This window comes from Medicago sativa, chromosome 4 (genome assembly GCF_051527215.1).
Source record: "Medicago sativa cultivar Bolivia chromosome 4, Bolivia_mono, whole genome shotgun sequence".
Taxonomy (NCBI): Eukaryota; Viridiplantae; Streptophyta; class Magnoliopsida; order Fabales; family Fabaceae; genus Medicago; species Medicago sativa.
In genome coordinates, this window is record NC_140752.1 from 80458987 (window position 1) to 80472985 (window position 13999).

Genomic DNA, 13999 nt, shown 5'->3' on the forward strand with positions numbered 1-13999 from the left:
TGTCAATTTCTAATGTAATAAAATGGAATAATACGTCCCTCTGAAAAAAAATGGAATAATACGATTTTTTATTAAATTGCATACCCTATTTTGCTTTCCTCTCTTTATTTTAGTTCTCTTTTTCCTATTAAGCTAAATTATATAGCCAACGAAACAATTTATTTATTTTAGTGGGTTAAGGAAACAATTATGTTACATTCCCTCAGCCAAAGACATCAAATACAATCAGCAGTCAGCAACCATTTTGAAGGCAGATCAGATGTTTATAAAAATTATTAATTCTATCGACATCAATCAAGAGATAAGCTTTTTGCTACTCTATTTCTTAAAATAATTGTTTCTTTAACATATTTTTTTTCTTTCTCAAAATAATTGTCACTTTCAAATACAAATGCAGCATTATTATAATTATTTTTTCCACTATTATATCCTTAAGTAAGGGCAAGCTACACTGATAATCCTTTCTCGATGACAAAATCAATCATCTTAAATACAATGTTTGTAAACCTAGGTGACACCCCATTGTTTGAGGGTAATAATTATGTTCTCCTTTGAATTGTCACATGACCAACTAATGGTTTTAGTTTTAGGAAACGCTAACATGTATTTTTATTAATGATTTAAGCTAAGATAGGAAATTTGTATTAAAAATTATGCATTTTATTTTATCAGAAAATTAAAAACGGTGGTTTTCAAAATATATATTAATTAGTATGTTATTTGTGAATTCTCTAACATGTATCTTTAGAGCGCAAGTTATTATTAAGTTAACTAACATGACCATAAAATTTAATAATCCCATTGGCGTTAGAAGAGCCTTTACTTCCATTATGATATTAAGGGTTAAATATTTTTTTGGTATCTATAAATATTCAAACTTTTTATTTTAATCCGTTTAAATATTATCTTCGACTTATAGTCCCTCAAAAGTTTTTCATCATCATTTTTGTCTCAGCTTTTAAGTTAACTCATGTCTATCATTTTTATGTCTTTGTTTGAACGTAGTGATCCTTAATTTATAACAAAAGGATCACTACGTTAAAATAAAGTTTTTTTTTTATTTCTGTTAACAAATTCAAGTATTTTTGGGAAAGATTCTTAAAATATTCTAAACATTCCTGCAAAAATTCATTCAAAAACTAAATGTTTCAAATGAACTAATTTAAAATCAGAGACCAAAAGTCAAGGTCAACGTTAGTCATAGGCTGAGAGTGCGACGACTTAGGGCTCAGGTTTGTAGGGCCTGAATTTTTTATAATGGGTGTATATAGAAAAACTTGTTTTATATGAGGTTGTATATAGCAAATCGCACTAGGGGACCCAAACATGAAAATAGTTTTCAGCCCTAATGATGTTTGAATTTTGCTCTTTACCCAAACGGTTCTGCTCATTCCCAAAGTAAAAGTCCAAAATACCCCTACGCAACTTAAGTTGCGCTAGTGTATTCTGAGCTTATGTTAAGTTGTGGTCAGAATGCACTAGCGCAACTTAACTTGAGCTCAGAATACACTAGCGCAACTTAACATGCGCTAGTGTATTTCTGTTCAGAATACACTAGCGCAACTTAAGTTGCGCAGCGCAACTTAACATGCGCTAGTGTATTTCTGTTTTATTGCTCATAATACACTAGCGCAACTTAAGTTGCGTAGGGGCATTTTGGACTTTTACTTTGGGAATGAGCAGAACTGTTTGGGTAAAGAGCAGAATTCATGATGTTTTGGCTTTATACCCGCCTAGTAAGTGTTTTCAACCCTAAATTTTACTAGATTTCTGCTCTTCCCCCTGCACTTTTCGCTCGCGCCCAGCTGAACTTCCTAAAATACCCCTGCGTGTGTTAACTCACGCATGTACTATACCCAGCATACGCTCCTTGAGTTAACTCATGCAGGGATATTTTTGGCCCGCGTGAGTTAACTCACGCCAGTTGCAATTGTCTTGCATGCTATTAATGTTGCCGTTAAGTTGTATAATGCTATGCCGTTTGTTGTGTTGTTAGACTATAGGCTGCTTACATGCATGTAGTTGTTTGAAGATACATCCTCCTTCAAAAAACAACAAATGTTAGTAATCCCTAAGAAAATATTAATAAATCAGAAGCATATTAAGAATCAACAACAAATGTACAATGCTACGCCGTTTGTTGTGTTGTAAGCATATTAAGGATGTGAAAGAAACAATGGTACAGCCAAATGAGGCCACGAGGCAGGTCATGTACAGGTGTTGTAAGCATACTAAGTTTTAAACTATATTATGGTTGTCTTATAATTCATTGGAGGCTGCCACCTTCTTTCCAATTTAGAATTATTAACTTGCGTGAGTTAACTCACGCGGCGTTAGTTAAGTAGCGCAACATTTAAACTCACGCGACGTTAGTTAAGTAGCGCAACATTAACACTTGTGTTACTTAACTAACGCAGGGGTATTTTGTGCAAGGCTGCAGGGCGCGAGTGTTTTGTGCTGGGAGAAGAGCCGTAATCATTTTACTATCACGAGAATCTTGCAAAACTTAGAAAATTTGAACCATGAAAATGAAAATGAGGAAATTGATCATAATTCAAGTGTTTATGTGCCAAATGTATCTAATATTGAAAATCTTGGTGATGATTATGAAAAGAAAATTCCTCATTTTGATATTTATGATCCAAGAAATTAAGAGAATCTTGATAACAACTCAAATTATATTATAGTTAAAAAGGAGCCTATTGAAGAAATGAATCTTAATTTTCCCAATGACAAATATCTTAGGAATTTCTCATATGTGAATTATTAAAAAAAAAATAAGCAATGGTGAGATTAGTGATAGAAAATGGTTACTTTATTGCAAATATGTTGACAAAGTATATATTGTTTTTGTTGTAAATTGTTTAAATCTTCCACTTCTATTAACTTGAGTTTCCTAGCAAGTGAGGGCTTAAGCGATTGAGAGCATATTAGCCAAAGAGTCACATAACATAAAAATAGTGTCGACCATATGACTAATATGAATACTTGAATGAATTGAAAATAAGATTGGATAAAAATCTAATAATTGATAAACACTTGGAAGAAGAAATTATGAAAGAGAAAGAGTTTTGGACGAGAAGTTTTAGGTTTAATATTTTCAATTGTGAAATGTCTTGCTAAATATAATCTTGTCTACCTATTGTTTTACTTAATTTTGTTGGGTTTGGTTTGGTTCTCCCAATTTTTTTTGTTTAGTAGTTGTTTCTTTTTATTAATAATATATAGGATGAGGTGCATTTGACACACGATGTATTGATGTGTCAACATAGTTGGAATGTCAAAGTATCGTATTATGATCCGAGTTTTTTAAAAGTCGTATTATGGTGGCATGGGGTGCCAAAATAGTTGTGATGTCAACCGCTATAACTAATGCATGTTTCGTTCATCATTTATATAAAAAAAATGATGTAATATGTAATAGTGTCTTTTTCTCACGCTTTTACTAAGGCCAGTAATACACAAGGAACGAGGCTGCCAAAGGTGTGGACCGAAAAACTTTTGAAGAAACAAAACTCAAAGAAAAATTTTATGATGACTAAAATGAAAAGTTAATATATTTATAAATAAAAAAACAGATTTAACTCTTGTATTAATTGAGAATTCATCATGGATGATGTGAATGAAATGTGACAAGACCGCATGTAAACGATGAATGATGTAATATGTAAAAGTGTCTTTTTCTCACACTTTTACATGTTATCTCACATTTAACGTTGTTAATAATGCTTACTAAGGGTAATTTAGTAATCACACATATTTGAGACAATTTTATTACTCTAACAACTTTTTTTAATACCTGCGATTTTTGTAAAATACTCTTATAAAATGGGATGAACGGAGTATATTTATAAATTTATACTATTTGGTTGAAGTTTCAAGTTGACATTTAAGTTGGAGGTGGAAGGCACGGTAGGCAACCTTGTGCAGAAATTGCATAAAAATGAATATGTCTACACCAGAACGTCTAAGAGGAAAGCTTGATAATGTGGTTGTATACTTTTTTTGACAGTATTATAATTTTCCACTTTCCACAAAATTATGTATGAGATGACAGCAAAGCAGCACCATTCAAACTGATATCATGTTGACCCGTCAACAGCAAGACGACGGCAACCCAAGAGCGCTCCACAAAAATGAAGGTCGAGGATTATGACTTGAAATATATTATTATATTGATGACTATTCTGGTAAACTGGTATACTAAAAAATCTCATGTTAATAGAGAATTCAGACTATGATAGTTTTTAAACAAAATTCACATTCTTCTACCTAACAAGACCTCTTTTAGCTTAAACATGCACCAAAGCTAACATCCCCTTAACCTCAACAATAGTTCTACTGTTTCAGTACACCAAAAGTTTTTCCCATAAATGTTGCCCATGCTTCCGACCTTTAACCACATTTCCGACATATTGCATGTGGACAATAAATACACTTATACTAAAACATTAAGAGTATGTTTGAATAAAGAAATATGTTCAGGTAATATAATTTTATTTTAAAAACTAAGGTTCATCTAGGTAAATTTTGTTGTTTGGATGATTTTTTGAAAAAAAATTCAAATTTAGTAAAAATTCAAGTTAAAAGTAATAAATAACTGGACCTAAAAATCAATTTTTAAGCTTACTTTTTTTACCAGAGTAACTTTTTATAATGTTACAGATGTCTAAAAACAAATCATTCAAAATTTATAAGTTTAAGAATAATTAAATAAATTCAAATTTAGCAGGAATTAAAAATGCACGCTGAAAAACTGCATAAGGATTCAAAATGCTAGGACGAACTAGGTTTAAGCCTGGTTAGTCGAAAATTTTAAAAACTAAGTCTGGCGTGTGATCTGTCATAGGCTTATTTTTGAGACCTGAATCTGACATTAAAAAGTTTGATATGACATGCTAGCGTGTTTAAAAGCATATTTCATATGAACATCTTTTTTCCTGTGGTGGTCGGGGTTTGAACCCCGGACCTTGCATATGCATTGTCTCTACCAACTGAGTCAAGCTCACGGGACTTTCATATGAACATCTTTAAATATATAATGTGATTTAAATTTAAATAGACTAACGAACTAATAGATCAATGAGATTAAACTCTCTTTTGATATTTAACATGAATTTTTTAGAGAACTTGACTATATATTATGTTGAATGTCAATTTTAGTTTCTAATAATACATTTAAAAATGCTGAAAATTAAAGTATAATAATAATAAATAATATTATTCATATTTTTTTAAGTTGGCCTGCCTAATAGACTTAACGGTATGTTTTAATGGCATGTGATCCGACATTTTAAACTACACAAGTCTCTAAAAAAACTCAGGTCTCCTTCTATCGAAGAAAAAAGTTTGGTCTGGTCTGATTTGTCATAATCTAGGTCGTATGTATTAGTGCAGCAATGGTTTCTTGGTGCGCAAGCAATTTTAGAAAACTAGGGTTAGGGTTTCAATGGAGAAGATGAAGTTGGTTAAAGGTGTTGATGAGTTTGTTATGATTGTAGAGAGAGAAATATTGAAAGAAAAATTGTATTCAACATATGAAAGAGTTACAAGCATTTATATATACAATGACTTAGAGATTAAGTCTCTTGTAACTAACTAAAAGCAAGCTTATCCAAAAGTAACAAACTAAAGTATTAAGAGTTTGCTAATCATGATTATGGATTAAAACACACAAACTAATACACCCCTCTTAATCCATAATCCTAACATTCAATGAGACCCAGCTTGTCTATCAAGCAATTGAACCTATCAATCTTCAGAGCCTTTGTGAAACCATCTGCCAATTGAGCTTCAGTAGGACAATATTCCACTTCAATTATTCCTTTTGAGACTTGTTCCCTGATGAAGTGGAATCTGGTTTCTATATGCTTGCTTCTGCCATGTGCAATTGGATTCTTTGCCAAATTTATGGCTGACCTGTTGTCAATCTTCAGTTTCAGTGGTTTCTTAACTTCACAGTTAAGTTCCTTCATCACATTGTCAAGCCATATTGCTTGACAAGCTGTAAATGTACCAGCAATGTACTCAGCTTCACATGAAGATAGAGCAGCGACTGGTTGCTTCTTAGTGCACCATGAGATTGCAGCACCATTGAACTTGAATAGGTAGCCAGAAGTGCTCTTCATATCCAATCTATCACCACACCAATCTGAATCATAGTATCCCTCTAGTTCAGCTTCTCCTCCTTTGTTAACAGTTGGAAATAGCAGGCCATACTTCAGTGTACCTTTCACATACCTCAGTATCCTCTATGCTGCAATGAGATGAGACTTTCTTGGATCATTCATGAATCTACTGATGATACTTACTGCAAAGCATATATCTGGCCTGCTATTGCATAAGTATCTCAGTGATCCAACTATCTGTTTGAATTCAGTGGACTCTACCCTTTCTTCACTACTGCATTCATCCACTTTAGCATTTGTTTCAGATGGATTTGATGCAATATTGCAATCAATCATTTGAAACCTTTCAAGCAGTTCTCCAATGTACTTCTGCTGATGCATCACTATGCCTACTTTGCTAGTTGTGAATTCAAATCCAAGGAAATATGATAGCTTTCCCAAATCTGTCATTTCAAACTCACTCTTCATAGTGTGTTTGAACTTCTCAATCTCACTTTGATTACTTCCAGTCACTAGTAAATCATCTACATATAGGCAGATTATAGTTATGTTCTCATCAGCTAGTTTCTAAACATACATACCATATTCTGCTTTGCATTTCCTGAAGCCAGTTTGAAGCAGGAACTGATCAATTCTTTTGTTCCATGCTCTAGGTGCTTGTTTCAGACCATAGAGTGCTTTATGTAATTTGTACTCCATATGCTCCTTCCCATTTACTTCAAATCCTGGTGGTTGTGTAACATACACATCTTCATCCAAAGGTTCATTCAGAAATGCAGATTTTACATCCAAGTGTGATAGTGACCAGTTTTTGCTGCTTGCAAGTGCCGCTACCAATCTTATTGTTTCTAATCTAGCAACAGGAGCAAATACTTCATTATAGTCAACACCATATCTCTGTAAGAAACCTCTAGCAACCAATCTGGCTTTGTATTTAGAAACTGACCCATCAGGATTCAGTTTTACCTTGAAAATCCATTTGATATCTATGGTTTTCTTCTTCTCAGGTAACTCAACAAGTTTCCAGGTGTTATTCTTCTCAATAGCTTTGATTTCTTCAATCATAGCTTTCTTCCAAACTTCAGTTTGAATTGCTTCTTTGTAGTTTAGAGGTTTTGCATCAGCTAATAATGCAAAGTGAATGAGTTCACCTTCATTATTGACTGCACTATCAGGCAATGTCTCACAATCTTCCAATCTTCTTGGAATATGCCTGTTTCTTTGTGGCCTTAGGATTGGTGGTGTGACTTGATCATTATTAGAATCAACTTCAGAATCAGCTGCAATCTCTTCATCATGTTGAGCTACCTCCATATCTTCATCAGATGCTTCACTCTGATATGATTCAGTGAAGAAATGTGAGTTCACATTCTTAATCTCAGTGTCAATCTCCCATTTCCAGGCTTCATTCTCATCTACTATTACATCCCTTCTAATGTGAACTTTCTTACTTATTGGATCATACAACTTGTATGCTCCAGTTGAATGATAACCAAGCAAGATCATTTCCTCACTTTTATCATCCAACTTGCTTCTCTTTGCATCTGGAATGTGCTTATAGCAGATAGATCCAAACACTTTCAAGTGTTTGACACTTGGTTTTCTTCCACTCCATGCTTCTTCTGGCACTTTGTTCTTCAACTTCTTAGTTGGACATTTTTTCAAAATGTAAGTAGCTGTACTGACTGCTTCTCCCCAAAACATATGAGGCATATTCTTCTGTTTCAACATACTTCTGGCCATGTCAAGGATTGTTCTATTTCTTCTCTCTGCCAAGCCATTATGTTGAGGAGTATAGGGAGATGTCACTTCATGAGATATACCCTCATTGCTGCAAAATTCTTCAAAGCACTGAGAGGTATACTCTCCACCACCATCTATTCTTAAAGTCTTAATTGATTTTCCACTTTCCTTCTCAGTCAAGACTTTAAATTTCTTGAACACTTCTAAAGCTTCACTCTTTAGCTTTATAGTGTATAACCACAACATTCTGGTATGCTCATCTACAAAGGTGATAAAGTACTTGCTTCCACCTATTGTAGGTACCTCAAATGGGCCACAAATATCAGAGTGAACAACCTCTAGAGCAGTTTTGGACCTCTTAGGCTTCTCAGACACAAATGGGAGCCTACTTTGCTTGCCTTTCAAGCATGTTTCACAGGTTTTCTTATTTGCATCCAAAACTGGTAAACCAGATACTAAATTCTTAGTGCTTAAGTATGATAAGCTTCTAAAATATAGATGACCATACCTCATGTGCCATAACCAGTTTACACCTTCATCAGAAGCAGCTGACATACACACATCTTTGGCATTTTGAATGCTGCACAGAAAGGTTCTATTCTTTGTTAACTTTGACTTCAGTATCAGATTATGTTGCTTATCATATAGATTCAAGATGTTGCCATGCATAGTGACTGAAAATCCCGTTTCATTCAGTTGCCCAATACTCAATAGGTTGCATTTTATTCCTGGAACCAGTAACACCTTCTCTATCAATGCATTTCTTCCATCCTTCATCTTTATAGCAATGTCATCAATACCTTCTGACTCAAGATTTCTATTGTCTGCAAGTCTAACATTTGTTTTCCTTGAGGAATCAAAGTTAATCAGCCATTCTCTATGTCCAGTCATATGATTGGAGCACCCTGAATCAAGGTACCAATCTTCACAAAGTGGATTTCCTTCACATGTAGTAGCCATCAGCAAAACTACTTCACAATCTGAACCATCTTGTGCTATGTTTGCCTTTTCTTCACCTTTCTGATTTTTCTTTCCATCTTTCTTGAGCCAACATTCATCAGCATAGTGTCCAAACTTATCGCAGTTGTAACACTGAATCTTTCTCTTATCAAAATCTTTCCTTTTGTTCTGATTTTGACCAGAAGCTGCACCAGATTTTGAGTTTTCACCCTTTTCATCAGACTTTCCCCAATTTCCCTTCTTGGATCTTCCTCTTCCTCTTTGCTTTGAATTCTTGTCATTTCCATCCTTCTTGATGGTTTGTGCTTGCAAAGCATGTTGAGCACTTCTTTCTGAACTTCTTTCAATCACTAACATCTCATGAGCTTCAAGTGATGATTGAAGTTCCTCAATCTTCAGAGTTTTTACATCTTTGGATTCTTGTATGGCAACTACTATGAAATCAAATTTAGATGTGAGAGATCTCATTATCTTACCCACAACTTGCTGATCTGAAACTTCTTCTCCACATGCCTTCATCTGGTTCACTACAAATTGTAATTTGGAGATGTAATCACTGATCCTTTGATCATCTTCCATCAGCATCAACTCATACTTTCTTCTCAATGACTGAAGCTTCACTTGCTTCACATTGTCACTTCCTTCATAGTATTTTGCCAGAATATCCCAAGCCTCTTTGGATCTTGTTATCTTTGAGATCTTCTCAAAGTGATTAGAATCCACATTCTGTTGGATGTAGAACAACACTTTGCAATCTTTCTTCTTCTGTTCCATGAACGCAGCTCTTTGAACATCGGTTGCATTTGCAGCAAGATCTTCATATCCATTCTCAACCAATTCAAGAACATCTTGTGCGCCAAATAGCGACCTCATCAATGCACTCCACCTTTCCCAATTCTTCCCATCAAGAACCAGTATATTTGTACCAAAACCTCCATTGTTGGCCATGATTGCTTCGCACGAAACCTTTGAATCTTCACACTTCACTCGTGTTTCTCAGAAAATTCACCCCTCACAATGTCTCTCGTGTTTCCCGGAATGAAAAAACCAGAGCTCTAGATGCCAATTATTAGCGTAGCAATGGTTTCTTGATGCGCAAGCTATTTCAGAAAACTAGGGTTGGGGTTTCAATGGAGAAGATGAAGTTGGTTAAAGGTGTTGATGAGTTTGTTATGATTGTAGAGAGAGAGAAATATTGAAAGAAAAATTGTATTCAACATATGAAAGAGTTACAAGCATTTATATATACAATGACTTAGAGATTAAGTCTCTTGTAACTAACTAAAAGCAAAGCTTATCCAAAAGTAACAAACTAAAGTATTAAGAGTTTGCTAATCATGATTATGGATTAAAACACACAAACTAATAGTATGCCCGTGAGGCTGACCTGGTCTATTCTCATCCTTGCTTAAGAGACACATTTAAGTGTTTTTACTTAATGAAATATTCAATAACTTGTGTTTTTCTACGATAAAACAACTTATTCAATAGTATACTAGCTAATACTTTTTTACGGTTTAATTAAAAGTTGACGTTACACTTTTTTAATTGATGCATAACCTCTTAAGATGTTAATAGACGCTTCAAACTTAGAAAAACAAAAATCCAGCAAGTTCTTTGAAGAAAAACTGAAGTGATGTCAAGCATTGTCTTTATATATTATTTTCATTTCCATTTAATGCAATTTTTCCAGGCGAGACTTCCTCTATTATTATTTTGGAAAATGTTTTTGTTTTCCATTTTTTATTAATCAAATACTCTAGCTTATGGAGAAAAGTCAAGAAAAAAGACTTGACCATAAATTAATTTTCTATGCTTAATTTTCTATGCCGTACAACTTTCGTGTTTGAAAAGTAGAGGATTGCATAAAAATATATATAGAGTGCAATGTTGCACGAAGAGTTCATCATAAAGTAGCAAACCAAATTGTTACTACTATACCATGGATACAATGGGGAAATTGTTTTTTCTCATGGCAACCTTAACAATTGTCTTGTCTAATTCAACAACAACAGCACAATCACCTATTCAACTTTTTTTAAATTGTCTTTCACATTCCCTTGTCTCTGAAGTTACTTACACACCAAACAACGCCTCATTCTCAACTATCCTCAACATGAAAATACAAAATAAGAGATTTAAAACAGCAACAACACCGAAACCTTTGGCGATTATAACTGCAAAAGACGATTCTCATGTCCAAGAAACAGTTAAATGTTCCAAAAGCAACAACATTCAGCTTAGAATTCGAAGTGGCGGTCACGACTATGAAGGTTTTTCATATGTATCAGATGTGCCTTTTGTTATACTTGACTTGTTTAATCTCAATTCAGTTGATGTCAATTTACAAGAATCAACAGCATGGGTTGAATCAGGTGCAACACTTGGTAAGATTTATTATACCATTGCAAACAAAAGCAACAAGCTTGCTTTCCCATCTGGGGTCTGCTTTACTCTAGGTGCTGGTGGTCATTTCTCTGGTGGTGGGTATGGAAATTTGATGAGAAAATTTGGTCTTTCTGTTGATAATATTATCGATGCAAAAATTGTTGATGTTAAGGGTAATATTCTTGATAGAAAATCAATGGGAGAAGATCTTTTTTGGGCTATAAGAGGTGGTGGTGGTGCTAGTTTTGGTGTTATTCTTTCATGGAAACTTCAATTGGTTCCGATAACTCCACAGGTTATCGTTTTCGATGTGAAAAGGAATGTCAGTGAAGGTGCAACTGATGTTGTTTACAAATGGCAATCAATTGCACCAAAACTGCATAAAGATCTATTCATTAGAGTGCAACCTAATGTTGTTCAAATTGGTCAAGAGGGAAAAAAGGTAGTGCAAGTTAGTTTCATTGGTCAATTTTTAGGAAAAGTTGAAAGACTTTTAATTTTGATGAGTAAGGAATTCCCCGAATTAGGTTTGAACCAAAGTGATTGCCTTTCAATGCCTTGGATTAATTCCACTCTTTTTTGGTATGGTCAGCCAATTGGTACTCCTCTTGAAGCATTGTTGGAAGAACCAAAGGATCCTCAACCAATTTATCAAAAAAATAAATCAGATTATGTGAAGAAACCTATTCCTAAAGAAGCTCTAGAATCTATATGGAAATTGATGATTGAAGGTGAGAATTTCCTTATGCAATGGAATCCATATGGTGGAAAGATGAAAGAGATATTGCCATCAGAAACACCGTTTCCTCATAGAGTAGGAAACTTGTTCTTGATTCAATACCTTAATTCGTGGTCTAATGATTCTTCTGAAGTTAGTGAACGTCATGTGAATTTTTCAAGATCGTTTTATGAATTTATGACGCCTTATGTTTCGAATTCTCCGAGGGAGGCATTCCTCAATTATAGGGATGCTGATATTGGTGCTAATCATCCAAGTAATGTAACGAGATTTGACATTGCCAAAACATATGGAAGCAAGTTTTTCAAAGGAAATTTTGAAAGACTAGTTAGTGTAAAAACCAAAGTTGATCCTGAGAATTTCTTTAGATATGAACAAAGTATTCCTACTAGATCATTGTAAAAGTCATATTGAGTGATCGATATAAATGTCATATGTAGTATGAATTCCTAATAAATAAATTAATAAATAAATGGCATTATACGAATTCTTATCGAGTGAATAGGCAATTTCCCCCCCGAAATTGTAAGTTTCATTAATTACCCCCCTGTAGTTAACGAAACATCAATTACCCCCCTGAAATTGCATAACGTTAATCAATTTACCCCCTCCGTCAATTTTTCTGTTAACTGTTTACGGTTATGATCAATTACCCCCTTGAAATTTTACACTTATGTGCAAAATGCCCCCTGAACTTGAAAAAAATTGAAAAAATTCTGGAAAAATATTAAAAAAAAATCTGAAAAAATGAAAAATCAATAAAAAAAATTGAATAAAAATATTAAAAAATTCGGGAAAATTGAAAAATTAATAAAAATGAAAAAAAAACGTAAAAAAATTAAAAAAATCTGAAAAAATTTAAAAATTCTGGAAAAATTAAAAAAAAATCTGAAAAAATTAATAAAAATAAAAAATGATTAAAAAAATAAAATAATCTAATAAAATGAAAAATAATGAAAAAATTCTGGAAAATAAAAAATATTCTGATTAGTATATATGTCGAAATTTTGAAATTCTGGTTTTTTATGTATTTTTCGAAATTCTGAAATTTTGATTAGTATATATGTCGAGCTTAGGTTTATTCAGTGTATTTTTTCCCTTATTCTCGGTTTATAAATACACAAAAAGTTTCCGGTTTATAAATACAGAAAAATTCCCGAAAAAAATACTAATGAAAATTTCGAAATTTCGAAAAATACATAAAAAACCTAAGCTCGGTTTATAAATACACATATTTTTTCCCTTATTCTTGGTTTATAAATACACAAAAATTCCCGGAAAATTTTTGAGAAATGCTAATGAAAATTTCGAAAATTTTTCATTAAAATTTCATTTTTCCAGAATTTCATTTTTATTTTCGAAAATTTAAAATTTCATTAAAATTTATTTTCGAGAATTTCCAGAATTTTTATTTTCCAGAATTTCATTAAAATTTCGAAAATTTCATTTTTCCAGAATTTTAATTTTTTTAGAAATTTAGAAATTTTATTTTTTTCCAGAATTTTTTAGTCTTTTTTATTTTTTTCAGAATTTTTTCATTATTTTTCATTTTATTAGATTATTTTATTTTTATTAATTTTTCCAGATTTTTTTTATTTTTATTAATTTTTCCAGATTTTTTTCATTTTTATTAATTTTTCAATTTTCCAGAATTTTTTAATATTTTTTTCAATTTTTTTTATTGTTTTTTTATTTTTTCAATTTTTTTTAAATTTTCAAGTTTAGGGGGCATTTTGCACATAAGTGTAAAATTTCAGGGGGGTAATTGATCATAACCGTAAACAGTTAACAGAAAAATTGACGGAGGGGGTAAATTGATTAACGTTATGCAATTTCAGGGGGGTAATTGATGTTTCGTTAACTACAGGGAGTAATTGATGAAACTTACAATTTCGAGGGAGAAATTGCCTATTCACTCAATTCTTATCAGATTGCATGCACTGCTTTGTTTTCTTTATTTCAGTTCTCTATTTTTCTTAATAAGTTGTTAAATTATATATTCAAGGATTTCAAGGGAACAATAAGTTATATATTAAAGGAT

General features: G+C 32.8%; 1 pseudogene across 1 annotated transcript; it reads left to right on the forward strand.

Moving 5' to 3' along the window:
• Positions 1 to 10736: 10736 nt before the first annotated feature.
• LOC146932460 (berberine bridge enzyme-like 10 pseudogene) lies at positions 10737 to 12453 on the forward strand (annotated as a pseudogene). The gene has a single exon (XR_015007108.1). The product of XR_015007108.1 is annotated as a berberine bridge enzyme-like 10 pseudogene (transcript).
• Positions 12454 to 13999: the final 1546 nt, after the last annotated feature.